Below are 27561 nucleotides of genomic sequence, written 5' to 3' on the forward strand. Positions count from 1 at the left end.
ACAGTCCCAGCTGGCCCCACAAAGAACCCACCTGAGTGTCTCTCAGGACTTTGGGATCACAGAATCATAGAACAGTTTGAGTTGGAAGGGACTCTAAAGATCCTTTTGTTCCACCCCTGCCATGGCAGGGACACCTCCCACTGTCCCAGGCTGCTCCAACCCTAATGTCCAGCCTGGCCTTGGACATTCCAGGGATCCAGGGGCAGCCACAGCTGCTCTGGGCACCCTGTGCCAGGGCCTGGCACCCTCCCAGGGAAGAACTTACCTTGACATCCCACCTGGCCCTCCTGTGTCACTTTGAATCCTGCAACGATCCTGTGACCTGCAGCGATCCTGTGACCCCAGGGCTGGTCCCACAGGACCCCGAGGGTGAAGCTGGAGATGTTGTCCCTGTGCCTCTGCTCCATGCCCAGCCCCAGCAGTGAGGCCAGCTCTGCCCTGGCCATGGCTGCAGCTCCAGCCTGGCCCCAGGATTAGACGAGGGGAAGCAGCCACGGGGAGCTCTGGAGTTCTGCTCGTCCTTTGGCAACTTCCTGAAGGGCTTTGCTGCACCCACAGCCACAACTCTGCTGTTCACACCCCAGAGATGGAGAATAGGGCACACTGGAATATCAAACCCTAGCAGCTAAGTCCACCCTCTGTGTAGTCTGTGACTGAGAGCAGGGATGGAGCAGCACTTTACCCCAGGAAATCTCTCCTCCCTCGCTGCCACACAGGGAACAGCTTTGGCTGCTGCTGCTGACTCTGCACGTGGAACATCTGCCTGTCTCCTTGGGGCACAAACTCCAGCACAATCCAGCCTGTCCTCATTTGTGCTGCAGCAGCAGAGGCAGCAGTGGGCTGCTGGTGTTTGGCAGGGGGCTCTGTAAATATGTCAATCCCTCCCGTGGAGCCCTGGCCTTGTGTTTTCCTGTGGAAGGTCCCCTGCCCATGGCAGGGGCTGGAATGAGATGCTCTTTAAGGTCCCTCCCAGCCCAAACTGTTCCGTGATTCTGTGAAATCTCCATTCCTGTTGAAGGCACTCTTTTTTTTCTAGCCCTCTGTGGGCAGGCCATACAACATCCTTGTTTGTTTTTGCAGAACCAGAGAAACACCTCAGAAACAACCCCTGCAGAGGGATTTGCCTGCCAGGAGAGGGACAAGCAGCCCTAGACATCAACCATTGCTGCTGCTGACTTGTCATGGAGCCAGAGGACAGTCCCATGACCCAGAGGACAGTCCCATGACCCAGAGGACAATGACATGACCCAGAGGACAATCCCATGACGCAGGGGACAATGACATGACCCAGGGGACAATGACATGACCCAGAGCACAGTCCCATGACCCAGGGGACAATGACATGACCCAGGGGACACCCCATGACCCAGGGGACAGTCCCATGACCCAGAGCATGGTCCATGACCCAGAGGACAATCCCATGACCCAGGGGACAATGACATGACCCAGGGGACAGCCCCATGACCAAGCTGGGGAAGTCCCAGGGCAGGTACCTGTTCACAGCTGCTGCTCCTCAGAGCCAGTGGGGCTGAGGCACAGCTCATGGGAGCAGCTGTTGACATACCTTGGGACAAGAGGAGCTGAACCCCAAATCTCCCTGTTCCTCCCCTCTGACTGAGGGAAATCTCAGTGCCTGCCCCCAGCCAGCAGCCTGGCACGTACTTGGAGTTCCAGCCTCGTGTCCCGTGTTTTCCAGGGAAGGCACAGCCCGGCACACCCCGGAGCTGTGAGGAGGGAACAGTCCTGGCCACGGGGCTCTCTGCTGCCAGTTGTCTTTACATGCACAGGAACCGCCAACATCTGCCTCCCCCACAAACAAACCCCTGTGTGTGCTGCCTGCAGTGACGTGTGACGGGATCACGGGCCATCAATCCTGGCCAGCAAAAGGGATTTAACACAAGAGCTCCGTTGCTCAGTGTGTGTTTGTGCTCCTGTTCTCTGTAGTGGTTTCTTACCCTCAGGTCCCCAGCACCTCTCCCAAGCAGGGCTCGTGTTCGAGTTGGGGAAACTGAGGCAGGCTGTGGCAGCAGCAGCTCCAAGGAGGTCAATCCTGCGGGCCAGAGCAGAGGGATGGCCGCCAGGCCAGTGCTTTGAGCATTGGAAATTTCCCGTCCTGGTGTGACCTGCTCCCGCCCCAGCCCGGGAGGCAGAGCGCTGTCCGCAGGTGACAGCTGGCAGCGCGTTTGAGGGAAAGGGAAAAGGAGGAAGATTAAAGGACAGACCCAAAGCTCCTCCCCTGTGGCATCTTGAACACAACCACTTCCCTTTGCAAAGGACCGAACAAAATCCATTAAGGAAGCTTTCAGGACCAGCCCTCCTTTTGTCTTACAAATGACCCAGATGCCGAGCCCCCGGAGCCGTGAGGCAGCAGCCCAGCACAAACCGAGAGCAGATTCACCTCCTGAACCTGCCACAGCCTGCGGCCACCTCGGCCAAGTCCTCACGGGACCATCCATCTCCTCACTGCTGCTGCTCTGATTAAGGGAGAGATAGTAAAGATTTGGATTTTTTTATCAAATGTTGGAAGGCAAAGGCTCTCACTGCCAGAGTGATTGAGGTCTTCGCTGCAATTCATAAGGAGTTTCACTCAATAAGCTCCGAGGAGGGATCGTGGAGGGGTTTTGTTTCTCAGGAGCAAAGGGGCTGATTCTGCACGGACCAGAGCATGGGAGGAGTTTTGTTTTGGTATCTTGATTCCAGTTCAATAATGGCTTGTGAGAGGAGAGAGCCACTTCTCATCTGGCTGTGACATGAAACAGACCCTAATTATGTTCTGTCACATGAAAGAAAAGGATCCAAGGGTACATTTGTTGATTTATTTGCTACCTTGTCCTCTGAGCATCTCCATCTCCTTCATCCCTGCCGCAGCAGTACTGAGAATGTGAATCTCCAGCCCAAAACTCAAGAAGGGAGCTCTTGAGCTTTCCCATTGCAGTCACCCGTTTCAGGATACGGGATGAGCTCCTTTCCAATGCTCTCCTCTCCTGACAGAGAGCTGGTTAAGCTCCGGTTTATGGAGGGTTTGAGCCATGGAGGGAATCACAAGATTAGAAAATAGAAATGTGAGGGGTTTATTCTTTTTAATTGAGCAGGTTTCCATCACGGAAAAAAAAATGCCAAAAATGACTGTGAGCAACGTGTTCAAGTTCACGATTAAAACTGAAATCATCCTTCACTCCTCAGTGGCAATCTTTGTCATCTTCCAACAAATCTTTTCAGATGTGAAGGGAGTTTTGTACTTAGCACAAACCATGGAATATCCCGAGCTGGAAGGGACCCACAGGATCATCCAGTCCCACCCCTGGCCCTGCCCAGACCCCCAAAATCCCACCCTGGGCGCCCCTGGCAGCGCTGTCCAAGCTCTCCTGGAGCTTTGGCAGAGTTGGGAATGTGCCCATTCCCTGGAGAGCCTGGGCAGTGCTAGCACCCTCTGGATAAGGAATCTTTCCCTGATATCCTAAACCTGCCCTGGCCCAGCTCCAGACGTTCCAGTTTTGTGAGGAAAAGATAATCCTTTGGCTTTTTATTCCACCTTCTCATCCCACCCTCCTCCACCTGCCCTGCATCTCTCCAGGGCTGCCTGAACCTTGCTACATTTCCCATCCCAGCTCCCGTTTTCCTGCCCTGCTGGCAGTTTTGGGGAGAAACTTGAGGAGCGTTTCCATCACAATGCAGGGGACTCGTAGTCACGGAGAGCCCTTGCAGACAGAGCCTCCCTCTGGTTTAAGACAGAGCCTTTATGAGAGGTTAAGGACAAAACCTTCCCTTACAGAGGCGCTCGCTGTGACAGCCTCACTAATTAGTTGTTATTAACAGTGATAACGGAGCTATCCGATCTAATCGACAGCAGATTATGGTAATTACAGGGATTCTCCGGCTACGGGAGCTTTGGCTCTGGGGACAAGCGGGTTTTGCCGGCAGCACTCACAGGGCAGTGCGGCTCCGGGGAAGGAGAGCGCGGCCGGGAGGATGCACCAGCCCCGGAACCTGCCGTGATTTTGGCAAGCCCACGGCCTGTCCCATTAGCCACGGGCATGGGAACACCTCTGGGGACCACCTTGTTAGCGCTGAAACACATAATCCCAGAATGATTACATGCAGGTGCTTTATTGAAGAGCTCTGGGAATCAGGGGTACAGGATACAGACCCAAATCTGACTCCAGCATGGATTCGGGATGGACGTGTTTTTATACCCTTTGATTATATAACTACATATTAATTATTAAACTCATATTGTTCTGTTGTATGAATTCTCGTCGTTTTCATCAGGTCCCCCAAATACCATTTCTCATGATTCTTAAAGAGTAATCATATTCAAGTACCAAACAATCATTACATTTAACAATCAATCATTTATCATATGATGATTATGCAGGTGCAGTTTCTTCTGTACATGATCTAGTAAAGAAAAACCTAACCTTTGTTTCCAGAGCCTGCGTAGTTTTGGTTCCCTTTCCCTGGCCTATCCAGGCCCAATCTTTTTTCCACCTCCTCTGAATCTGTTGTATACAGTTCCCATGAATTTTAGAAACATTTTAACCCTGTGCTATCAACCTCACCCTCCCTCCCTGCCGTGCCCGCAGCCCCTCCGGCACCGCAGGCATTTATTTCCCTGCGCACTTGCATTTCATTTTTCTCTGCTGGATTCTTCTTCACTCAATCGGCCTTGAGAAACAAACCCCAACCCAACACACAGACACATCAGCTCGTCCCTGCCCGGGGAGGCGTTTCCCATGAGCAGCTTTCCCAGCCCCACCGCTGTGTTCCGTGTCCCTGGAGCTGGCGGGGACATCCTCCCCTGGTCCCTGTGACACACACACACAGTCCCGCCCCACACAATTCCACTAGCCCTGGGCTGGAAAGGTGATCCCCCACACGGACAACCCTGGGGCCGCTGCTCCTCCAGCCGGGACTCTGCCATGTGAGGCAGAGCCTAAAAATGTCCTTTCACATGAGAGCAGGGGTTCACAAGGGGCGGAGGAGAGGCGAGGGGCTGAGCGGATGCAGAGGTGGATCACACCGAGGTGGATCACACCAGTCCCTGCACTCGCTTTTTCAGCCGAGCTCCAGGGGTGTCTAAAGAACCCACTGGGGTCAGCATCTTGTCAGGCACCTCCCGCTCCAAAGGACACGAGAACCGGGCTGGGAACACCACGGGGGAACAGGAATTCACAGAATCTGCGAGCTTGGAAAAGACCTCTAAGATCCCTGCGGGGATTTCAAAGCCCTGTGGAGGTGGCACCTGGGGATGAGGGCATTGCTGGCCCTGGAAGTGCTGGGAGCGGTTAGACTGGGTGATCTGAGAGGGCTTTTCCTTATTTACTGCTCCGAATCCACTGAGAGCTCACGGGAACAGGAGCTGGTGTTTAGAGGCTGGGACCAGAACCAGAGAAACACCTCAGAAACAACCTCTGCAGAGGGATTTTCCTGGCAGGAGAGGGATGAGCTCAGCCAGCAGGTGCAGCACTTGCCCACTGCCATGGGCTGCTGCCTCTAGGCCTGCACTGAAATCAGCCTTTCTGGTACATCCAGAGTCATCCAGAGCTGACATTTAGGAGGGATTTTGGTTCAAAGAGGTTAGACTAAGAGGTGCACATACTGAAAAATTATCTCCCTCATTTTTTTTCTCTCTCACAAAGCAGAATGAAAATGCCACAGACTCAATTTCTATAATGTTCTGTTTTCATCTGTAAGAAGAAAATTTTCAAGCTTAGGTGCCAAAAGCAGGAAAATTAAATCTCTATTTAGACAGTTAAATAAGAGGCTCAATTTTCAAAGGCACAATACCCTGTATTCTTAATTGCTGCCAGAAGAGACTGAAACCTTACTTTACTTTTAAAAGGGTATTTTCTAAGTCTATAAAGAAAACTTTCTTATTTGTAAGCATTTCAACAGAAAATGTCCACCAGGGAATGAAGGACAGATGTTCACTGAAAAACAACATGCTGGTTTTTCCTTTTAAAGTTCAATTCCTCGCAATAGGCAACTGAGATGGATTCAGGAGCAATGGAGGGACAGAACTCAAAGGGAAATCAAAGGTCCCATGCTCAGCTCTTCTTCCACTCCTCTGCACTGAGGGGCTGCATCCAAGGTACTGCCAGTGGAAATCAGGGAATTCTGGAATTGGGGAAAGGTCTGGAGCCCCAGGAGCAGCTGAGGAAGCTGGGAAGGGGCTGGAGAATTCCTGAGGGAGCTGGGAAGGGGCTGAGCCTGGAGAGAAGGAGGCTCAGGGGGACCCTGTGGCTCTGCACAAGTCCCTGCCAGGAGGGGACAGCCGGGGGGGTCGGGCTCTGCTCCCAGGGAACAGGGACAGGAGGAGAGGGAACAGCCTCAGCCTGGGCCAGGGGAGGCTCAGGGTGGACAGCAGCAGAATTTCCCCATGGAAAGAGTGGTCAGGCCTTGGAAGTGCCCAGGGAGGTTTGTAGTGCCCATCCCTGAGGGATTTAAAGCCATGGATGTGGCACTTGCGGACAGGGGTCAGTGCTGGCCCTCGCAGTGCTGGGATGATTGGACTGGATGGGCTCAGTGGGATTTTCCATCCTGAATGATTCTGTCATTCCAAGTTTGCTCTTTACCCCAGTTTGTGGAATTTTCCTTGCTGGGGGCAGCTGCCTTTGCTCCCAGCTCTAAGCCCTGTCCTGACAGCAATCCCACTGCCCAGACAGCTCCAGTTCCATTTTTCCTCCATCCAGGGCAGGAGAGACCCTGAGCAAGGTGACATGGAGAACCCACAGTGCCTGCGGGAGGTCAAGGCTGTGCCCACGCTGGGACAGACAGAAGAGGGAGAAGCTTTTATGGAAACTGTTCCAAATCCCAGCAGAAGGATAAGAAAACCATAGTTTAAACTTGCTTTCAACTTCATTTCTCCCCTCATACAACAGAACTTCTGCTGACACCTTGTCCTCATCCTGAGCTGAGTACATCCCTGCATTCCCCAGGTTTTAAAAGTATAATTCCATTTCTGTACACTCTTTGTTTTAATGGTGATCTCCTCAGCCCTGAGCACAGGCAGGGAGGTCTCCAAGCAGATGGGAATGTTGTCAGAGTGCAAAGCCTCAGGATCTGACCTTGACTGGACCAAGTCCTGAAAGGCTGTAGAATTAGGTCTGGTGCTAAACACTTCCCGTCATTCCTCCCCACATGCCAAGACCCAAGATTAACACTGCCAGGAGATCAGATGCTCTGAGATAACTTAATGCACACTGGAAGGGCTACCAGGGTCAGAAAGCAAAGGAAAATACAGCCCATAATTCTGAGGGGAAATGGAGATTTGTCATAAGCCATTGAAAAACAGCCTGGTGCTGGGATGAATAACTCAGTCTGGAGAAGAGCTGTCATCTCGTGATGGGTGAACTTGGTCCCCTTGTCCTTCCCAGGAGCTCTGGGAGTGCCAGCACAGTCTGAGGGGAAATGCTCCCAGGGCCACCCTGCAGGACTTTGCTCCCCAAGGAGCCTCAAGACCATCCCAACCACCCCAAAGGAAAAATCAGTTCAGAAAGCAAATGCTCAGGCTTTCCAAGAGGGTCTCCAGCCCGGGGAAGGTGACTCTGTGCCCCAGGCTGTATTTCGTGTTTTGTGCTGTGTTTATGCTTGTGCTGACTCCGAGAAGATGGTTTCAGTGTGTGTGTGATATTGTGCAAACACTGAACAAGTGAAATTTCCTTTTCAGAAAGGATCAAGGGCACCAAGCCCACATTTCAGAGTGAGAGTTGTTCAAGCAGCTGCTGTTTCTGGAAATACAAATAAATCGGTGCTGCTGTATCAGTGTTTTCATAACGCTGGGGTTGTTCTCCAGCACCAGGCACCTCTAATGAGTTCATGGGATGAACTGTGGGTCACTGCTCTGTGGAATATTGAGGGGTGGAAAGTGCAGCTGAACGAGGCTCTGTGCCCTCGAAGATGCTCCTGCATTACCCCAGACAATGATGGCAAATCTCAGTTATGAGCCACGGTCACCTGGATAACACAGCAGGACTTAGGCTTCTCCTCAGGTCATTAGAGAAAGTTTAGAAATTAGCACAATATCCCCTCGTTATTAACAAAAGGAGGAGGGAAGGAAAGCAATTCGGCAATAAAAACATCAGTCTCTGGTTTATTTAAAAAAAAACTAAAACAATGAGCTGCAAATGGGGAATCTAGAAAACTCCTTTGATAAATGTCACTACTTTTAAATTAGGACAAAGGAATTAGAAAAATGGAGGCTTATGTTTAATTCACTTGAAAGCAAATTAAAGGGTTCAGCTTATGGATGAAAGAGAAAATTAGGTTATTTTCTTCCCTGAGAGTTACCAAGGCTACTGCAGCCCAGGGAAAGCCACACAGCTTGGCGAGCTGCTCTTGACAGGGCTGTTAGCACATCCTGGGTGGATTTAGGAGAAGTGGCTTCATCTCCGGACTCGGAAGATGGAGCAGACTCTGTGTCACATCCTGGCAGGGACAGCACACTGTTGGGTCTTCTGTGTAACCCGGGGGCTTTTCCCAAAATAGTCCTTCCTCCTCCGTGCTTCACAAGGGGGGATGAGTCTGAAGCCTCCAGCAGTGAGTGTTTGATTCCTTAGAGGCTCAGGTGCTTTAAAGCACTTCCTGCAGCTGGGCATGGTGCCTCCAGCATTGCCAGGTAACCAGAAATGCCCCTCGGTCCACGTGTGCCTATCCCCGTGTGCCCATCTGCCTGGCTCAGTTCTGTCCAGCACAGAAAGGATTTTTCAAGGGCCTTTTTCAAAAGAAACTTTTACTTGCAGGTTCATGACTTCAGACTTCGAACTAATTCATCCTCTTTCTGCTCATTCTTGAGGTCTTCTGTGAGATATTCAGCTCCTGCTACGTTTCATGGAGGTTTTTCATTAGAACTTCATTTCCATCTTGAGAGCCAAAATTGTTATGGCTAATCCTAAACAAATCAGCTATTCAGTGCCAGGTTGGACAGGGCTTGGAGCTCTCTGGGACAGTGGAAGGTGTCAGGGGGTAGGACAGGATGGGCTTTAAGGCCCCTTCCACCCTAAACCATTCCATGAATCTGTAATTCTCATTTCTCAGCACATTTTATTTCTCAGCGCTCTTTGCTTTTTCCACCCTCTTCAGTGGTTCACAGCACAGAAAGCAAAGTTGTCACATTGATTTTTTTCTAAGGCATCTTACAGACACCAAGGCAAACACACAACTGGGCATCAGCCATGGTTCTTCCTTCATTTCTGGACAGTGTCTGTCCAGCTGCTGTGTTTTCCTTTTGAGCTATCCCCTGAAGGAATATCCAAAGAGTGCAGGGAGATTGGGGTCATCACATCACCCAAATCCCCTCTTCCCTTTGGAAACATCAAAATTATAAGTCAAGCCTGCCTGGCAATGAGTTTACACACCCTACAGGTGCTGAGACACTCCAGAGTCCTTGGAAGAATGAAGATATTCCTGAAAAGGTTTCACAGCAGCTGCAGTTATTGGGGTTTGGTTTGGTTTTATTTGATCCTAAATGCCAACAAGGAACTCCCCTACTCTTCTGTCCAGTTTCAGAGGCTGAATTATTCCAGAAGTTCAGCAATGTCCCACAAGAGCACATCTGCAAGCGATAAAGAGGAGCAGGAGGAAAAGTTCCTGAGCACAACCCCCTCAGATTTCAATTCCCAGCTGTTCCTCTCTCACAAATAGGAGACAGGCCAGCACCAGCACCTCCTCCTGCCCCTCCTCAGAACCAGGAGCAGCTGCCCTTGACTGGGGAAGTGATGCAGATGGTGAGAGCTGGTGAGCAGCAGGAGGGATGCACACCCAGCAGCTTCCTCAGGCCAAGAGAGGGTCACCAGCAGCCACTTCACTGTCCATGAACAGTGTCAGTGCACTTCCCTGGCCTTGTTCCCATGGCTGTTTTGGGAGTTGGAGACCATCTCTTGCCATAGGGTTGTGCCTGGCAGGGTCTTGGCAGTGACCTGACCCAAGGACACAGCCTGACTCAAGGGACACAACCTGACTGTAGGAACACAACCTGACTGTAGGAACAAAACCTGACCCAAGGACATAGCCTGACTCAAGGGACACAACCTGACTGTAGGAACACAACCTGACTGTAGGAACACAACCTGACCCAAAGAACACGCATCAGAGCTGTGCTCCAGTCTCAGTGGGAGCAGTTTCACTCTCAAGTGCATTTCCTTTAATCAGAGTGTTGGATGTGCTTTGTCTGCCCAGTGATTTCTCCACGGATCCACCCAAACAATTCCTCCTTTCATTGCCTTTGCTGAATCTGTTGTCTGGAGCTCTGGGGAGAGGCTTTTTGGGATAGGTCTAACAGCAGTAAGAGTGGGATGTTTTTCCAGCTGACTGTTCAATACCTTGACTCATCTGCAGAGAAAGGCAGCAGGTGACTTTGCAGGGGGGTGGAAGGAGTGTGGCTTTACCTCACCCCATTCATCTCAGCACCCACCCAGCAGGGAGAGGGCCCAGATCTGATGGGTGGGGCAGCAGGGAACAATGGTTCCTCTCTCTCCCCAGGATCTGTAGGGTCTTTTCTGGGTGGCCTTTCCCAGTGCAACACTCGTCTGTCTGTCCTGGTTGCCCCACAAGCAATTCCAGACAGGCAGGAAATGCCTCTCTGCTGGGATGGGCAGGGGGGTTGTCTGTGTCTGGGCTTTCCTCATCCCCAAACCCCCATTTCTTTTTTTCCCCTTCAGACTAAGGAAGAAATGATGCTTTCATTGCACTGATCCCTTGACAGCTTCCCCTTGTCCAGGGGAGGAGGCTGCAGCCTGTCCTGAGCCCCAGAGGTGACACCAGGGCAGCCTCCACGCTGTTCCTCTGCCTGCAGCTGTGAGGATGGAGGAGTTTCACGCAGCTTCTCTGGTTTGACCCAAAGGAAGGTTTTCATGCTGCTCAGACCTCACAAAGGGACAAGACAGAGCCAGGGAAAGCAAGTCCTCACATTCCAGCCCTCGTGTGTGAGGTGGGACACTGGGCTAAACCCATCCCTTCCTTCATGTGCAGGGTGATGGGGCTCCCCTCACCTCCTCTGGTCCAGGAGCATCAGAATTTCTCGTTCCTGAGGGATGCAAAGGCATTTTCCAAGGAATTTTTTTTTTTCATTTGTTAAAATCGCCACTAAAACTCACATATGTTCCAGTGATTTTTTTTTTTCCTGGACAAACAGCCACTTCAAAAATAGAACACTGAAAAAGAATCTGCAAAATAATTAAAAATAATAATAAGCAGAAAAATCCAATCATTTCCCCAGTTTCCCAGTTGATGTTTCAACTGCAGCTCAGTGCAATTTCAGCTCAAAATTTGCTTAAACATAATCATACTCTTCTTAAAGAAATCAAAAAAACCCAGCTCCAGAGCAATGTTTTTTACTGCAGATGAGGCTTTATTAACACTTTCTTTTTCCCCACTGAGTAGCTCAGGAAATGCTCATTTTGGGTGTGAAATACAGTTTCTAAGGACATTAATGTATTTACAACTTTTCAGTTCTGACAGAGGACTAGGAAACCTGTTAAATGAATAGTTCCAGACTGGAACATGGTAGAAGCTTTCAAAAGGAGAGGAAGGCCAGGGAAGAAAGCCAAGGATCACACTTTCCTTTTGATTTGCCAAGAAGGAAGTAAAAAAAGGAAAAAAGAAAATAAAAAGTATTTTCTTCACTTTTTCTGTTTGAGATATAACTTCCTCAAATGGCCGCATGAATTATTTCCTTTCTCTGTTTTACTCCTGAAAAATAAAAGTGTGCAGTTCCTCTGGTTTTGCAGGAAGGATTAATGAGGTGATGCCACGAGGAAATGCAAGTTAAGAACCCTGAACAGCTCCAGCAGAATAAAAAAACCCAAACTCTCAGAGCATTTAAATACCTGTGCAGTGAAAATACCTGAGCCAGCAGTGGGGAAAATCTACCTCTGCAAATATCCAAATATTCCAGGGTGGTGTGGGAAAACTGTCCTGGGCATCCCCTGGATCATCAGGGAAGGGAAGGGAAGGGAAGGGAAGGGAAGGGAAGGGAAGGGAAGGGAAGGGAAGGGAAGGGAAGGGAAGGGAAGGGAAGGGAAGGGAAGGGAAGGGAAGGGAAGGGAAGGGAAGGGAAGGGAAGGGAAGGGAAGGGAAGGGAAGGGAAGGGAAGGGAAGGGAAGGGAAGGGAAGGGAAGGGAAGGGAAGGGAAGGGAAGGGAAGGGAAGGGAAGGGAAGGGAAGGGAAGGGAAGGGAAGGGAAGGGAAGGGAAGGGAAGGGAAGGGAAGGGTGAATCAGTCTGTGTCAGGAGGAGGAGGAGACTGACTTGGGAACGAGGCTGTTCCTCCTCCATCGGTCAGTTCATTACTGGGGAACCTGAAGATATCACTTCACGTTCTGTGTCTCAGGTGCTCCAAGCATGAACTGGAGGCAGTGAACAGTGATGCTCCCTCATCATCATAACGATTAAGGAGGCAGGCTCTGCTGGTCCCCAGAACAGGGTCCCTCCCTGGGGATTGGAGCTGGGGAAGCGCCAGAGGATGGTGCTGGGGAAGGTGTGGGAACTGGATGGAAAGTTAAGGAAGCACATCACCTGAATGTACAGAGGGTTCTGGAGGAGAACTGGGAGGGCTTCACGTTGCAGGGGATTAATGGCAGATGTCACGGCCGGGAGGGGGGCAGGACGTGGCCCAAGTCCTCAGGTCGCTGCCAACAAGCAGGAGCAGGACACACGTCCAAGGCCATGAGGCCGATGCTGCCACCCGAATGGGAAGGTCAGGGATGTGAGGAGAGGAGCCGGGACGCTCCGGGAGTGCAACGGGTGAGGAAGAAGCCAGCCCGGGGCTTGCAGGGTGAAAGGGGCCGTGCAAGACACAGGAGCGAGGAGAACCCGCCTGGGGCCGGGGGATGCGGGGCCGGGATGCGGGGCCGGGGAGGGAGCGGGGGCAGGACCACCAAGCCCCTCCCCGAGGGCCGCGGCGGGGCGGGGGCGGCCCGGGGAAGGCGGCGAGGCTGCCCCGGCGCTCGGGCACGGCGGAGCAGCGCCCGCCGCAAGTTTCGCTGCTGAGAGCGGAGGGAGAAAATAGAAAATAGAAAATAGAAAATAAAAAACACACCGCAAGGAAAAAAAAAGAAAAAAAAAAAAAAAACACAAAGGAAAAAAAAAGAAGACAATAAGAAGAAAGGAAAATTAAATAATTAATCCGCATAAATTGATTTTAAACGCCACGGGAGCGGCCCCTCGGCGGAGCATGGGGCGGAGGGCGGCCGGCAGCCCGCGGAGCCCGGCGCGGCTCGGGGCATGAGGCGGGCCCGGAGCGGGGCCGGAGCGGCCGCGGGAGCGCTCGGGCCGGGGGGGCCGGGCCGGGGCGCGGGGCCGCCTCCCTCCCTCCGCCCTGCCCAGCCCTCCGCGCATCCTCCGGCACCGCCGAGCCGCGCCGAGCCGCGCCGGGCCGGGCCGGGGGTCCGAGCCGAGCCCAGTCGGTGGGGCCGAGCCGTGCCCAGCGGGAGGATGAGGGGCATCCTCTGCTTCTGCACCCTGATCCTCCTGGGTGAGTAGCGCGGCGCGGGGGGAGCGGGGGCACAACTTTCCGCCGGGCTCGCTTGCGGGGGTATTTGGGGCAGCCCCGGGCAGGGGGATCTGCGCTCCCCAGCCCTCCGGGAGCGGCGATGAGCCCGGGGGGGTATCGCCGGAGCCGGGCGGGACGGGCTGGGGACAGCCCGGGCGCTGGAAGGTGTCGCTGCCCTGGCAGGGGCTTGGAACGAGATGCTCGCGAAGGTCCTTCCCAGCCCAGACCGTTCCACGACCCCGCGCTCATCATCCGCTTTCTGTGGTCTCCCGTGCTCGGACCCGAGCGCTGGACTCTGTCATGCCGTCATTTGGGATCGTCCTGCTCGCCGCGGAAATGCTCCGATCCACCCCGCGGGTTGAGGCACTTGGTGGGGAGAGGAGCTCGGAGGGGCTGCGCTGGGGCGGCGGAGGCGGATTCTGCACGGCGCCGGGAATCCCCCGGCGGTGCCGAGGCTGGGAGATGCCGGGGCTGGGGCAGGTGTGTGCGGGGCGGCAGCCCCAGCCCTGCCCCCGCCTTGTGCAGCCCCAGCCCCGCGTCCTGAGCCCCGACTGAGCCGCACTCGGGGGTCCTCGCTGCGGGTTTCCTCACCCCCGGAGCCCAGCTGTCCTCTGGGCTTTATCCCTGCACCCAGAGCAGGCAGTAAGGACCCCAGATGTTTCTCCCATCCCCGGGGAGCCCTAAGGGCAGCCCAGGTCCCCCGGCGGGGCCGGGAGCCGCTGTCCCCGTGTCCTCGGGGCTGTGGCTGCAGCTCCCGAGCTTTGAGCATCCCGCTCCCATCCTCGCTCCGCTCCGAGCGGGTGCTTCTCCCGCGCGGAATTCCCGCCGCTCCCGCGTCCCTGGGGAGAGGGAAACGGGGGTGAAGGGGCTCCAGCCCCCGGCGGCGGCTGGGGACCGCCCGGCTGCCACCCCGGCTCCTCCCCGCGGGGTATTCTGTCCCCTCCCTGTGCTCCGGTGAGGCAGCGGACCCAACATCGAGCCTGTGCTTGAACAGAGCAGGAGAGGCTGTGAGGAGGCTGGGGACGGGACGCGCCCGTTCTCTCCGGGCGGCCGGGGGAGGAGGAAAAGGTCGTGGGGTTTCTGAAGTGGCCGGGACCCCGAGGAGCGCCCGGGGGTGGCTCCGTGCACGGCCCGCATCCCGCTGGAGCCCCGCGGGCTGAGGCTGTGCCGGAGCTCCAGGTGACTCCCTGTCACTAGATGTCACCAGCAGCAGCTCCTCCGAGCCCCAGAAGTGGGGGGAGGGGAAACTCGGTCCCCCAGGAGGGACAGACCATCCCCAGCCGGGGAAGGCTTTGCTCCAGGGCTTGGAGCGCGGGACACGGCCCGGGCTGGGTGTGGGATGGGCGCCCGGAGGGGCAGGAGCTGTGCCCCGGGCTGGGGCTGGTCCCAGCCTCCCTCATAGCTGCAGCTTTTCCCCGTGGCTCCCGGGGCCTCTGGGTGCGCGTTCAGGTGTCTGCAGGACTCGTTCTCCAGGCGGTTGGGATTGGCTGCCTCATTGATTGACTGCCTGATTGACTGACTGGTGCCCGATTGATTTCTCTGGAGAAAGTGGAGAAAAGAGCAAATGGCCAGTCCTCCATCATGGGCAATGCCACTGGGAACTGGGGACATGTGTTAAGCAGTTGTCACCTCTGCTCCAAGCCAGAGCAAAGCCATCAGCTGCCGTTCACCCTTTGCCGTTCTCATCCTGGGGTCTGCAGAGGGACCTTTCCAGCCCTGAACTGACATTTGACTCCTGCAGGCACAGCACCACCGCAGCGGGTGCTACTGCACACCCTGAGCCTTTTCTCTGGGTAATTCTGGGGTGTTTGTGCCCTGGATGGACATGTGCCTGGGGGATCCCTCTGTTGCAGGGATCCAGGGTGCCAGGCTGGGGAGGGCAGACACGAGCCTGGCAATTCCCAGCTTCATCCCCGCTGGCTGTGCACCCTGTGGGCTGCAGTGCCAGCTCCTCACTCTTGGTGTGTCCCCCTTTGGCATTTTGGGATGATCCTGGCTGGGGGAGGCAGCTGTTGGTGAGGTCAGAGCTCTCCAGGGTGGCACTGGGCAGTGTCACCATCACCCAGCCTGCATGGAGGTCCCAGCTTCCTGAACTGAAGAACTGAACACAGGGTTGAACAACGTGCAGAATTGAACAAGGTTTTTGTTTTCCTCACCTGTTTTCCAGGCAGATCAGCTCCTTGCCCTGTCTGCCCAGCAGCCACACTGATGGCAGTGCGGGGACAGAACGGGAGCACAGTGCCACCCCCGGGGACAAGGGGCTGCGTTTGGGGAAGGTTGTTGCTGCTGTAGTGTCCCCTGATATTTTCCTGGATGGCATTGGCTGGAATTCCCAGCACGGGACAGTGGTGAGGCATTCAGGAAGACTCCATGGAAAATCAAGGGTGCAGAAGCACTGATGCAGTTAGATATAAAGTTATATTAATTAGTTATATTAATTTCAGGAGCACCCTGGGCCCCACCTGTACCCAGCTCCTAGGGAAGCGTGCAGGTGTCAGAGGACACAGCCCAAGGGTGAGGATGAAGTGCTGGGCACCGCTGGGAGCAGCAGCTTGCTTTGGGATCCCCCTGGGTGCAGGAGTCAGTCGTGGCCCTGTGGAGGAGGGCAGGACCCTCAGATGGCAGCGGGGCTGGTTCCTGCTGCAGCTTTTCCTGCGCTGTGTTCCTGCATCATTCCTGCCGTGTGTTTCCCACGGGCTCTTCACAGGTGCAATCAAACATCTGAGGTCGTCTGGCAGATTTTCACCTGGTTTGGGAACTCAGATCCCAGGGGAAAAGAAAAAAAATCCCTTGAAAAATGCATCTGTGTGTGTGTGTGAGAGAGGGAAACTCTCCTTAAATTAGTGGCTTTGTCAGTTCTGACAGCAGCAATCCGTTATTTGCATCAATAGGAATGTGATATTTATGTCTGTCCGTGGTGGTGCAGAGGAGAAATAAAACTTCTCCCTCAACAGGCTGCCCTCAAACGCTGTGCAGATCCCTCTGCAAGGATCTTACCACACCCAGAAAATATTTTTTCCAGAGCTCTGGAGCCTTAAATAGTAATTATTGCTGGGCAAAAATTAGTACTACTTAAGACTAGTAATTAGTATGAATTACTGTGAATAGCATTTTATTTTGCTTTTGGAGACAGAAATGTCTTCCCTGCTCTCCTGGCAATTTTCACAAATGATTCCTATTGTGCCTGAAATTCCCTTCATCATTTCCACACAAGACTTGTTCATTTTTATAACTTTCCACTTGGTCATTTTAAAACATGACTTCTAATGTCTCTAAAGTTTGCCACCTTTTGATAAAAATACCTTGCTACCAAGATATTCATGATTTCTTTTTCCCTCTAGTGGACTTTATATTCCTTTTGCTTCCTTAAAAAAAATATAAATGACCTCTTTCTTCTCAACCCAAAAGTGCGAGAGGACAAATTGAAAGGTAATTCTCCTTCTAGAAGAATTTTTTCAGAAAAACACATTTCACTGGGAAAAAAAAAAAAAAAAAAAAAAAAAAGGAACAAAACTGTGAAAAGCTTGTTCCTGTCAATCTTCAGCTCAGTACAGCTCCCTTGTTTTAAAAGTATCTGTCAAAATCCCCTCTGGTAACACCTCCTGGCAGTGAGCTCCGTGCCCGGATGGGCTGAGGGTGGGAGCTGAGGGAGAAGACCAAGGGAGATGTTCCCAGCTCCTGGATGGGCTGAGGGACAAGGGCTGAGGAGGGACATTTCCTGTGGCTGCCTCCATCCCTCTGGTCCATGCCATGTCCAGGTTCAGCTGGGGCTGTGTGGGCCTGGGTTCCTGGGAAAGCCGAGAGCAGCCTCCTGGTGGGGAGGGTGAGACTGCAGAGGTGGGAGGGAAGTGGGGCCGATTTCTCCTGCAGATGGAAAGGGAGGAAAGCCAAGCTGGTGTGGCTGGGCAGGGGTGTGTGCAGGAGGGGTTGCGGTGATGGAGGCTGAGGTCCCAGGGCTGTGGCACACAGGGCAAGAGGGGCTTCCAGAGGTGAAGCCACTGTTTATCCTGGGCAAGGAGATCCTGGAAGAGGCATAAGGAGGGAAAATGAGTCTGCAGGAAGGTCACATCACACTTAAATCACCCGTGAGCCTGCCAGGATCTGGCGCTGATGCCACAGCTGATGGCTGAGCTGCAGTGAGCTTGGTGGGTGTTCTTGGAGAGATTCTTGAGTTCATGGATATTTCCAAGCACCTCCCTGCATCACCAGAGAGTGGTGGATGGAAACATTCAAGCTGAGGCTGGACGGGTTGTGAGCAGCCTGGTCTAGTGGAAGATGTCTGCTCTTGGAAAGCTCCTTTCAACTCAAACCAGTCTGTGATGGAGATTTTTGATTAAATTAACTTTGAAAGGTCCTTTCCAACCCAAACTGTTCCATGACTCTGTGGTGAGAGGTCCTGCCCCAGCTGCAGGTCTGCCTTGGGGCCCTTGAGTCCCTCAGCAATGACACATCCCTGCCCTGGGGTGGATCCCTGCTCAGCACATCCCTGCTCATGTCCTGCCCCACCTGACAGGAGCTGCCGGGGCACTGGGATTTCCCTGCCTGCAGCAGGTGGCTGGAAGGGCTGGATGGCCCCCAGAGAGACAGAATAAACCTCACTGTCCACTGTCTCAGTGTCCTCATGGGGAAAAAGGTTTTCCCTGTAGCCTGTTGTACTGGATAAATATTCTCCAGCTCAAAACTGCTCTGGTCACATCCTGCCATTCTCAAGTCTCATCTCTCTTCACCTCCCCTCATGTCAATCCATCTTCTGCCTCCACAGGTGTCCCCTCCCAGCACAGGAGGCTCAGGGGGGACCCTGTGGCTCTGCACAAGTCCCTGCCAGGAGGGGACAGCCGGGGGGGTCGGGCTCTGCTCCCAGGGAACAGGGACAGGAGGAGAGGGAACGGCCTCAGCCTGGGCCAGGGGAGGCTCAGGGTGGATATTTGGAATATTCCTGCATGGAAAGGGCAGGGCTGGAGTCCCCATCCCTGGGGGGATTTCAAATCCCTGCAGATGTGGCACTTGGGGACATGGGGCAGTGGTGGCCTTGGCAGTGCCAGGAGTGGCTGGACTCAACGGTCTTTTCCAATTTAAAGGGTTTTTCCAACTTAAATTATTCTTAGACTCTGTTTTTCTCCTTCTATGCAAATCCATCTGGGAAGCAGCTTGCGTGAAAGATGCAGTAAAAGCAGTTGTGCTGTGGTTGTGATTTATGGAATCCAGGTGGAAAAGCCTGTCTGTGGTACCTGTCCCCCCCAGTGCTCTGACAGAGTTATTGCAGCTGTCCCCACCCCGCTGGTGACACACGGCTTCCAGGGCTGCTCTGGCACACAAGGGCAGGTTTTGAGGAGAAAGGAAAGGGATAGATTTTTTGGTGCTTCTTCCAAAAGGAGGATCGAATTGCTCATCTTTGAGACACCTCTGAGCCCAGCCATCTCTTTGTTACCCCCAAGGGGGTGGCAGTGCACTTTGGGATGGGAGTTTAAACAGCTCTGGATGCTGATGGGCTGTGAGTGAAGGCCTGAGGAACCGGTGGGGTTTTACCTCCTCACTCCCTGTTACTTGTGAAGCAGGCCAAGCCCGTAATTTGGGCTGGAGCTGCCCTGCATTGCTGCTGCCCGAGCTGCAGGTTTGAGGCTGCAGGGTTGGGGCTGCAGGGCTGGAGCTGCCCACAGCACACCCGGCCCAGGGGATTCAGCTCTCCTGTGCCACCGAGGGCTGCAGGGAGCAGTGGAGGTGCCCTGGGAAGAGTTCAGCTCCAGACTGGCAGCAACAGGAGCAGCTCGGGGAGTCCCTGTGTGCCCTGAGCTCTCTGAGGCCCCAAAGCTGAACTGGACCCAGCCAATGCTCAGGACAGGTCCTGAGAGAGCTCCAGGGTGCCTTAAGAGGTGGCAAATTGAACGCAATCTCTGCAAAATAATCAGGCTTTGGCTTCAAGCTTTGCATCAAATGAGGCTGGCTGGCGCCTCCTGGGAGATCCCATCCTCCTCGATTAATCAGAGCAGAGGAAATACGGGGCAGCCACAGCCCCGTGGGAGGGGAGCCTTCACTTGGAACACGGCTGTGAATTTCTGTTTTCAGCAAACACGGTGTCTGGGCCACCACTCTGCAGAGTTCATGTGGTCCTGTCCGTGAGAATTTTACATAAACGCTCAAATCAATCATAAAGGGGGTTGAATTTCTCAATTCATCTTCTTTTACTGTTGCGGTCTTTATTGAACTCTTTGCTCTTTTTTTTTTTCTCCCTCCTGCTGCCCAAACTGGACCCCCCTAAGCGTCACCTCCACCTTATTTTACTGTTGCAGCCTTTATTGAACACTTTGTCTCATTTTTTCCTCCCGCTGCTCTAATTGGACCCGCCAAAGGCATCACCTCCGGCGTGATCGGAACTTCAATGTCCTTCTGTTCCTTGCTCAGGCTCCTGGAAGGTGTCCCTGCCCTGGCAGGGGGTGGAACTGGTGAGCTTTAAGGTCCCTTCCAGACCAAACCCTTCCACAACTCCATCCCTGTGCTGTGCATCCCCAGAGCTGGGGTCTGGCGTCTGCACTCCAGCTCCAAAGGTAAATGCCATGATGTGTCCTGCAGCCAGCCCGTCTCCCCTTCCTCAACGCTGCTGCAGTGAGAAAATCCAGGAGGAAACTCACAGTCCCCTGCGTCTGGCTGTGGATAAACAGTTTTGGGATCAGGCTCCCCGTTTGTCCTGGTCCTGTAACTTCTCCAGGGGGTGCAGAGCCATGACGTGCCCGCGGCAGCCTGCCCGGGGTGTCAGCCCTCCTGCCTCAGTTCCCTGCAGAGGCAGCAGCTGGCCCCTGCAGTTCCCTTCCTTTCCCGCGGCCTCTGGTGTTTGCTGTGTACAGCACGAGGCACGCTAAAAACCTGACACAGGCTGGAGCTGACAGAACGCCCTGGAACCTTCTGGAATGAAGGCTGCAGGTGAGCAGATGCTGTGTGGTAATGGAGAGGAGAGCAGAGCTGCTCGCTGAATTATCAGCCGGGCCTTGGGAAGAGCCGAAGGCGTTTATTTGGCCTGTTTGTGTGAGCCCCAGGCGAGGCTGGGTGTGCTGCAGTGGCTCCTCCGCCTGCTCAGGAGTCCGCTCCTCCCTGCAAGGGTAGCTGATCTGACACCAGTTACGGCAATTTCACGGTACATTTTTCCCCCTTCCAAGACATTTGTTTTGTTTCAGCCTCTTGGTGAGAGAACATAAGGCAGGGAGGCTGCCTGAGAGACAAAGTGCTCACCTCAGGCTGCTGCCACAGCCCTGTCAGCCCTGGGGGGAGCACGGAGCTTTCCTCCCAGTGTGGCAAAGTGCTCAGGGGGTCGTGGGGCCCAGAGCCCAGAAAAACTTTCATGGATGTCTCTACAAGGAGCTGGGATGAGGAGCAGCTCCAGCTGTGTGTTGGGAACGTGGTACCTTCAGAACAGATCGTGCTGTGGCTCTGACACCTCACCCTGAGCGCCCCAAATTTGGGAAGACTCTGGGCTGGCACCTTTTGTCTGCTGCCTGGCAGGGAATTGCTGCTGGAGAAACTGAGATCACTGGACTCTCTGATCTCAGAGGTCTTTTCTAACCTAAAAGATTCTGTGATTCTATTAAGAAAAGCTTTGATTTCAAATTACTTCAAGGAAGGGAGAAGAGCCAGTTTCCCCTTAGGGGGTGATGAGATACCTGGAGGACTTGTCAGGCTTTGGGGAATTAACAAACCTTAAAGCAAAAGTGCTGCCCCATGGACTCCTCCAGGGTACTCGGGTGCCCCGTTCCCTGAGAAAATGATGATTTTCCCTACCCAGATAGAAATCTTGTCTCCTTTTTGTGATCTCTTGGAATGTTAAAGGGAAATGTCCTGAGAAACCTCCTGTAGGGCTGAGCTTTAGGGGCTCTCCTGCTGCTCTGGGAGCTTTGCTAAACTTGCCCTACAGGAGTTCCCCGTCAGGGCCAGAGGTTTGGGGAAGGGAACAGTGGAGAACGTTCTGAGCAGTGTCTGGGCTGGGGCTGGGAGGGCGAAGAGGCTGCTGAGGGGTCGAGCAGAAGGGGCAGATGGAGCTGCCCGTGATAATGGAATTCAGGAGTGGGGAGGAGGAACGTGTGGGACTGTAAAGGTCTGAGAGGCATTCTGGTCCAGGAAAGCCCTGAGGGTTGGGTTTCCCTTGCGCAGGAGGGGATGTGGCTGTGTGCAGGTGCAGTAGCAGCTCGGGGAGCCATCTGTCAGCCAGGAGTGTGGACACACATCCCGGGAAAGGCAGTGTCGGAGTTACCTCTCTCCTGGGACCAATGCAGGGAGATTTATCTCCCTCTCCTGGTACTGCTTCATTCCTCCTCCCCACAGAGCAGCCGGGGCAATCCTTAATGTGTGCTGGGAAGCCTGTCAGTAATGAAGTGCCTGACTCCAGGGGGTCCACATCTCTAATTGAGTTCATTAGATGCTATTGCATTACCAGTAAGTTTTGATCATAATGGAAGGGCTGGAGCAAAAAAACAAAAGAACAAACACCAATTTAAAAAAAGCCAAATAGCAAAAAGAAATCCAGTGAATCCCCCCAGAAGTGTTTAATCTGCAGACTGGGTCTGTCCCATGGGATGGGGAATTGCAGCATTTGTTTCTGGGTCTCTCAGGTTTTGGATAATGATGCAAATTCACTCATCCAGGTGTAAAATGAGGATATTTTTTAAGAAGGGGAATTGTTGTGAGGCAGAACCAGGAGAGAGCTCTGTGTTGGACCCTGGACATTTGTGTTTGTGGGAAGCAGCAAACCACAAGCTGGGATCCAAATTTCTGTGAGGAGCGGTGTGACTTTCAGCAGCTCCTACCTGAGCACAGCACTAACTGGGCTCTCCTTGTGCTCAGGCAGGAGCCAAAGTCAGGGGATGCTCTGAAAACCTTCCCCCATCCCATGCACAAGGATCAGGGATCCTGCCTTGCCCTGGGACTGGGGATGAGCTCTGCTCAGGGCCTGGATCAGCCAGGAGCCACAGAGGGGGAGCAGCCCTGGAGGGTGAAAGGTAAAACCTCTGACAGAAGAGCAAGCTGGAAAACAGAAACTCATTTCCCAGAAAAATATTGGGCTTTTGGTACAGTTTGACTTTCCAACAACAATGACAGATCAGGAGCAGTAAAATTTGAAATAAAAGATAGTGAGTGGAAAATAAAATGCTTATTAAGTATAATTCCAAGGGATGAAAAATGAGGGCTAAAATGAAGCCGCAGATGTTTCTCTTCTGTTTTATCTGCTTTTATTAAGGAAACAGAAATTGGTCTTCCCGGAGGGACCCTGGACAGGGAGTGAAATGGAATTTGTCTCTCACTTGTCCCCTGCCCACACACAGACAGGGATGGTCCCAGCAAGCTGCAGGAAATGGGTTTCATACCACCTGCTTTTCACCTGGTCTTCTGAGCTCCTCCTTTCAGTGGAGGGGAGAAGTTGGCAGGCCTGGAGGGGCATTGGCCCTCTCTGCAGGTTGGTGTTACCTCCATGGGCTGCAAAGCCAATCCCAGTGACACCTTGGCTCTTTCCTTGACCAGTGAGATGAACCCAACCCAAGCCTCCAAGCTCTCGTGTCCTCCAAGGGAGCAGCTGATGCTGGAGGGAGAAGTCAAGGACCCATCATTTCAATCTGTCCAGCTAAAAAACTGAAAGATAAAGAAAATCAGATTAAAACATTATTTAGTGTTTTGTTTTTCTACTTGCAAAGCCCAAATTTTCCCAGGGAACATATTTTCCATGGTTAAAAGAAGAAGAAAGAAATCCAGTGAGAAATTTCTGTTTCACAGACCTGATGGCTCCAGTCCTCATGGTGGTTGGAACCACGTGGAGTTGGTGACAGAGGTCACAGAGGCCACCCAGAGGCCAGGAGCATTGGGAGCCATGGGAATTTGCCTGTCCCACCTGTTAAAATCCCTGAAGAGGTTTTGGCCATGGCTGGGCATTGTTCTGCAGCCAGGGACCATCCCCAGCTGGGTGCAGGGAGTTGCTCTGCTTTGCAGGGCAGGAGAGTTCAACAGCCTGAGCCAGTTCTGGGTCAGCTGGACCAGCACCTCGGGCTTCCTTAATGGAGTGCGCGAGGCAGGGCACTGAGAGCACCCTTTTCCCTTTCCCTTTCCCTCCCAGGCACTGCCCCTTCCCCAGGCAGCTCCCAGGTACTGCTGGACAAACATGTTTCAGTTTAATCTCCTCCAACCCCCTGCATTCATCTTCCTCCTTGCTGCTCCCAGCTCAGGAAGCAGAACACTCGCAGTGACACCAGATAATACAAACAGATGATGGTACCAGCTGACGGATGGGAAGCGGGTGAACGTGGCTGTGCAGGACATGGAGGTGTGTGCACATCCACAGCTCACACCCCCAGGCACAGGCCAGGCTGTGCAGGCAGGACAAGGCCATCAGGAGCTGCCTGCAGCAGCCCTGCCTTGCCCTCTCCAACAGGCAAAGCCTCTCCTGGCTCACCATTGCAGTGTGTGACCTCAAGGAGCAGGAGATGGCATGTGAGAGATACCTGGGGCTGCTTGGTTTATCCAGGGTTGGAGAGGGAAGAGAGACACAGGAAAGAACATGATCACACTCTATAAATACCTTCAAGGTAACAGTGCCAGGGAAAGAAGAGGATTAGTCACACTCCTGTAAGACAGGGAGGGGAGGAGAGGCAGCAACAGCGTGAAGCAGCCAAGGAAAAAGTTTTGAGTGTTAGGAGTGAAATGTTTAGGCTATTTTTCTGTCTCATTTATAATGAAAAAAGAAATTGCAGGGTCTCAGTTTGAGTTCTCCTTGAGGCTTGATGGAATTTTTTCAGGAGAGTTGTGAGTCATAGGCATGAGGAGTAATGAGTGCATGGTTGTGTAGGATCTGCAGGTTCTGGGTGCAAAACAAGGGGCCAGTGTGGCCTTTGGGACAGCAGCAGTGTCACCAGGCAGAGGGTCACACTGATGCCTGCAGCACCTGGAGCCCAGGGTTGGCCACAGTTCCTTCCCTTTCCCCCAGAACATCCCAAATTCATGTTGAAGGTGCCATGGGAAGATGGTACTGCTCAGCCCGTGGTCTCAGTGGCCATGGGGTGGTGGAGCTGGGAGGGCTCAATGCTGGATGCTGGGTCTGGGCAAGCCCTGAGCTCTGCTCTGGCTCCCTGGTGAGGAGCCACACCCAGTGTCACCCTCTGCACCTCCCAGGCCCCCCTTGCTCCCAAGACAGAGCTCCTGCCCTCACACCTGGCCCAGAGTTTTGAGGTGACCTCCCTGAGGGGCTGGCTCCAAGTCAAGCGTGGACAATCACTCCTCTTGTCACCTTCCATTATGCTGGCACTCAAAAGTAAATGTTTCCAAAAATAATATGGGTTGCTGCTGCCAAGATTTCCCCCCTCTCCCCAAGTAAGTGCCAAGAACTCTGTCTTCCCATAACAAATCAAGTGGGCAAATACAGGTGTCCCTGGAGAAAAACTTTCAGGCTGGTAAGAATTAACAAGTTGATTCAACTAAAGGTAAACAATTTAATTATGTCATTCTTCCAGGTGTGTTTTCCAGAGAAAATGAATCTTGTGTATGTCAGTCTGTCCCCTCTCACTCGTTTCTGAGCCCCCTGGGCCAATCAGACAATCAGAGATCCATGGAAAGGTTTGGGTTGGGATCTAAAAGCTCATCTCCTTCCACATCCTGCCACCTTCCATAGACCAGGCTGCTCCAAGCCCCATCCCAGATGACCTTGTTTGACAAGAAGTTTCAGAAGTCCAGATCCCACAGGTTTTGGAAATGGGAGTGAGCTCCTCATGCTGTGGGAAAAGTTAGTTCAGAGCAGAGAACGTATGTGCGGACTGAGAGCGAGAAATCCAGCTGCTTTCAGGGTGCATTTGCTTTGTCCCAGGTGAATGTTTTTTGTCTGGAGTGTGGGTGGCTTGTTGCAGGACCTCCCCAGGCTGTGTTTTCCTGCTGTGGTGTCACCTTGAACATGCCAGGGATGTGAGAGAATCCCTCGGGGGCAGCTGGTGGCTGCTGATGGTGAAGGGAATTGGGGAAAGGACTGGCTGGTGCTGAGGTTTGGGGCGGTCCTGGGGTTTGGGTCCCTCTCAGTGGGCAGAGCCTGGAGGACAGGGAGCACCTGCCATGCCAGGGCTGTTAGTCAGCTCCAGGTCAGGGTCAGTGCGAGCTGCTGTGGCTCCCACGGGCTGCTGGCTCAGGTGGGACACACGGACAGCTGTGTCCCTCCCCGTGGGTGTGAGGGTGGCAGAGGGCAGTGCCAGGGCAGGAACTGGCTGGGCAGCTCCTGTGGCCTTGCTCAGGGCAGGGATTGGGGAACTGCCTGGGGCTTTCTCTGCTCCTCTGCCTTTGAGCTGTGTGCACCCACCTGAACCTCCCTGCCCCTTCCCCTCATCCCTGTCCTGCTGCCCCACAAACCCAGGGCCTGACCCAGGGCAGCAGAGCTTCTGACCTGCCCCTCTGAGTTAGACAGAAATCACAAAGTGATAGATCCCAAAGGAAAGAGGCTGAAAGAGCAGGAGGGAAGAGACGCGTGCGTCTTCATGGTGCTTTTGTTTTCTAACAGTGTTGACATTATGTGGAGTAACCGAGTATAAAATCTGCCTATCGTTGGGGAGCTGGTGTGCAGGAAGATGTTATTATCCAGCCTTTTATGCCTCTTTACCCTGTCTGCATCAGAGGAGATAAATGTGTAGATAGGAGCCTCAGCTCCTGTCTTTATTTAAGCTGTCAGGTACTGCTGCGTTATTTTATGATGATTGTTATAGAAAGCCTCCACAAAGAGATATATGTTTCTATATTCCCCCTTGTTTGCTATTTTAATCTATAATTTAATAATAAAAGAGATGTATTTCCCTTTATTATTTTTATTTGTAGTGTCAGTGCTTCTCGTTCACTCTTATTTTGCAAATAAACATTCACAGTCACAAAGCACTTAAAATATGCACATAATCAATTTTCTGTGCTCTCTTTTGGGCTCCCTTTTGACTATTATTGCAGTCGTACTTTAATTTACACATTAATGCCAAAGCATCTTTAGTGTAGAGCAGGTTCCCGATGGGGACACACCCAGGAACACACGGCCATTGTCACCTCAGCCACACCCCGCGGCTCAGGTCAGCACAGCCACGCGTGGAGTGAGGCCGGAGCACTTCTGTTAATAGTCCACAGGGTTAGGAACAGTTGGGAACAGGTTCCCCGGAGAAGCTGTGACTGCCCCATCCCTAAAACGTTCAAGGCCAGGTTGGAGGGGGCTCTGACCAGCCTGATGTTGTTGAAGATGTCCCTGCTCATGCCAGGGAGAGGTGGACTAGGTGACCTTTAAAGGTGCCTCCAACTCAAACCATTCCATAATTCTGTGTTTCTGTCACCCCAGAGGCAGAGGTGCTGTCCAGGCTGGTTTTGTGGAGGCATGCAGCTAAACCTCAGTGCCTGGGCTGAGCTCAGCTCCCAAAGAAACACTTCCCAGCGGCACCTGGCATTTCTCAGCTGCCCCTTACAGTGTGCACACTCCGGGGCTGAGTCACACGGGGCAGCAGCCAGTGAATGTGGATAGGAAATACACGAGGCCCAGAGCTTTGCTGGGTATGTCCATCTTCACCATCCTGCTTCTTCACAAGCTTCTTCACAGGGACTTTCTCTTCCTTTCCTCTGCTTAAATCTCTGCTGGTTTTACCTGTTCATGCCCAGGCAGCCAATGGCCCTATGCTGGTGGAAGGGGTTGCTGGAAAAGTAGGTGACACATCAAAGGACAGAACCACCGAGTCACAGACTGGGTTGGGTTGGAAGGGACCCAAAAACTCCTCCAGTGCCATCCCTGCCATGGCAGGGACACCTCCCACTGTCCCAGGCTGCTCCTAGCCCCAGTATCCAGCCTGGCCTTGGGCACTGCCAGGGATCCAGGGGCACCACAGCTGCTCTGGGCACCCTGTGCCAGGGCCTCACCACCCTCCCAGGGAACAATTCCTGACCAAATCCCATCCAGCCCTGCCCTCTGGCAGTGGAAGCCATTCCCTGTGTCCTGTCTCTCCAAGTCTCTTTACGTCTTTCTTCTCTGCTCCTTTCTGTTACTAGAAGGCCACAATTAGGTCATCCCACAGCCCATCCCAGAGCCTTGCCTTCTCCAGACTGAACA

The sequence above is a fragment of the Sylvia atricapilla genome, chromosome 4, assembly GCF_009819655.1.
Source record: "Sylvia atricapilla isolate bSylAtr1 chromosome 4, bSylAtr1.pri, whole genome shotgun sequence".
In the NCBI taxonomy this organism is placed as follows: Eukaryota; Metazoa; Chordata; class Aves; order Passeriformes; family Sylviidae; genus Sylvia; species Sylvia atricapilla.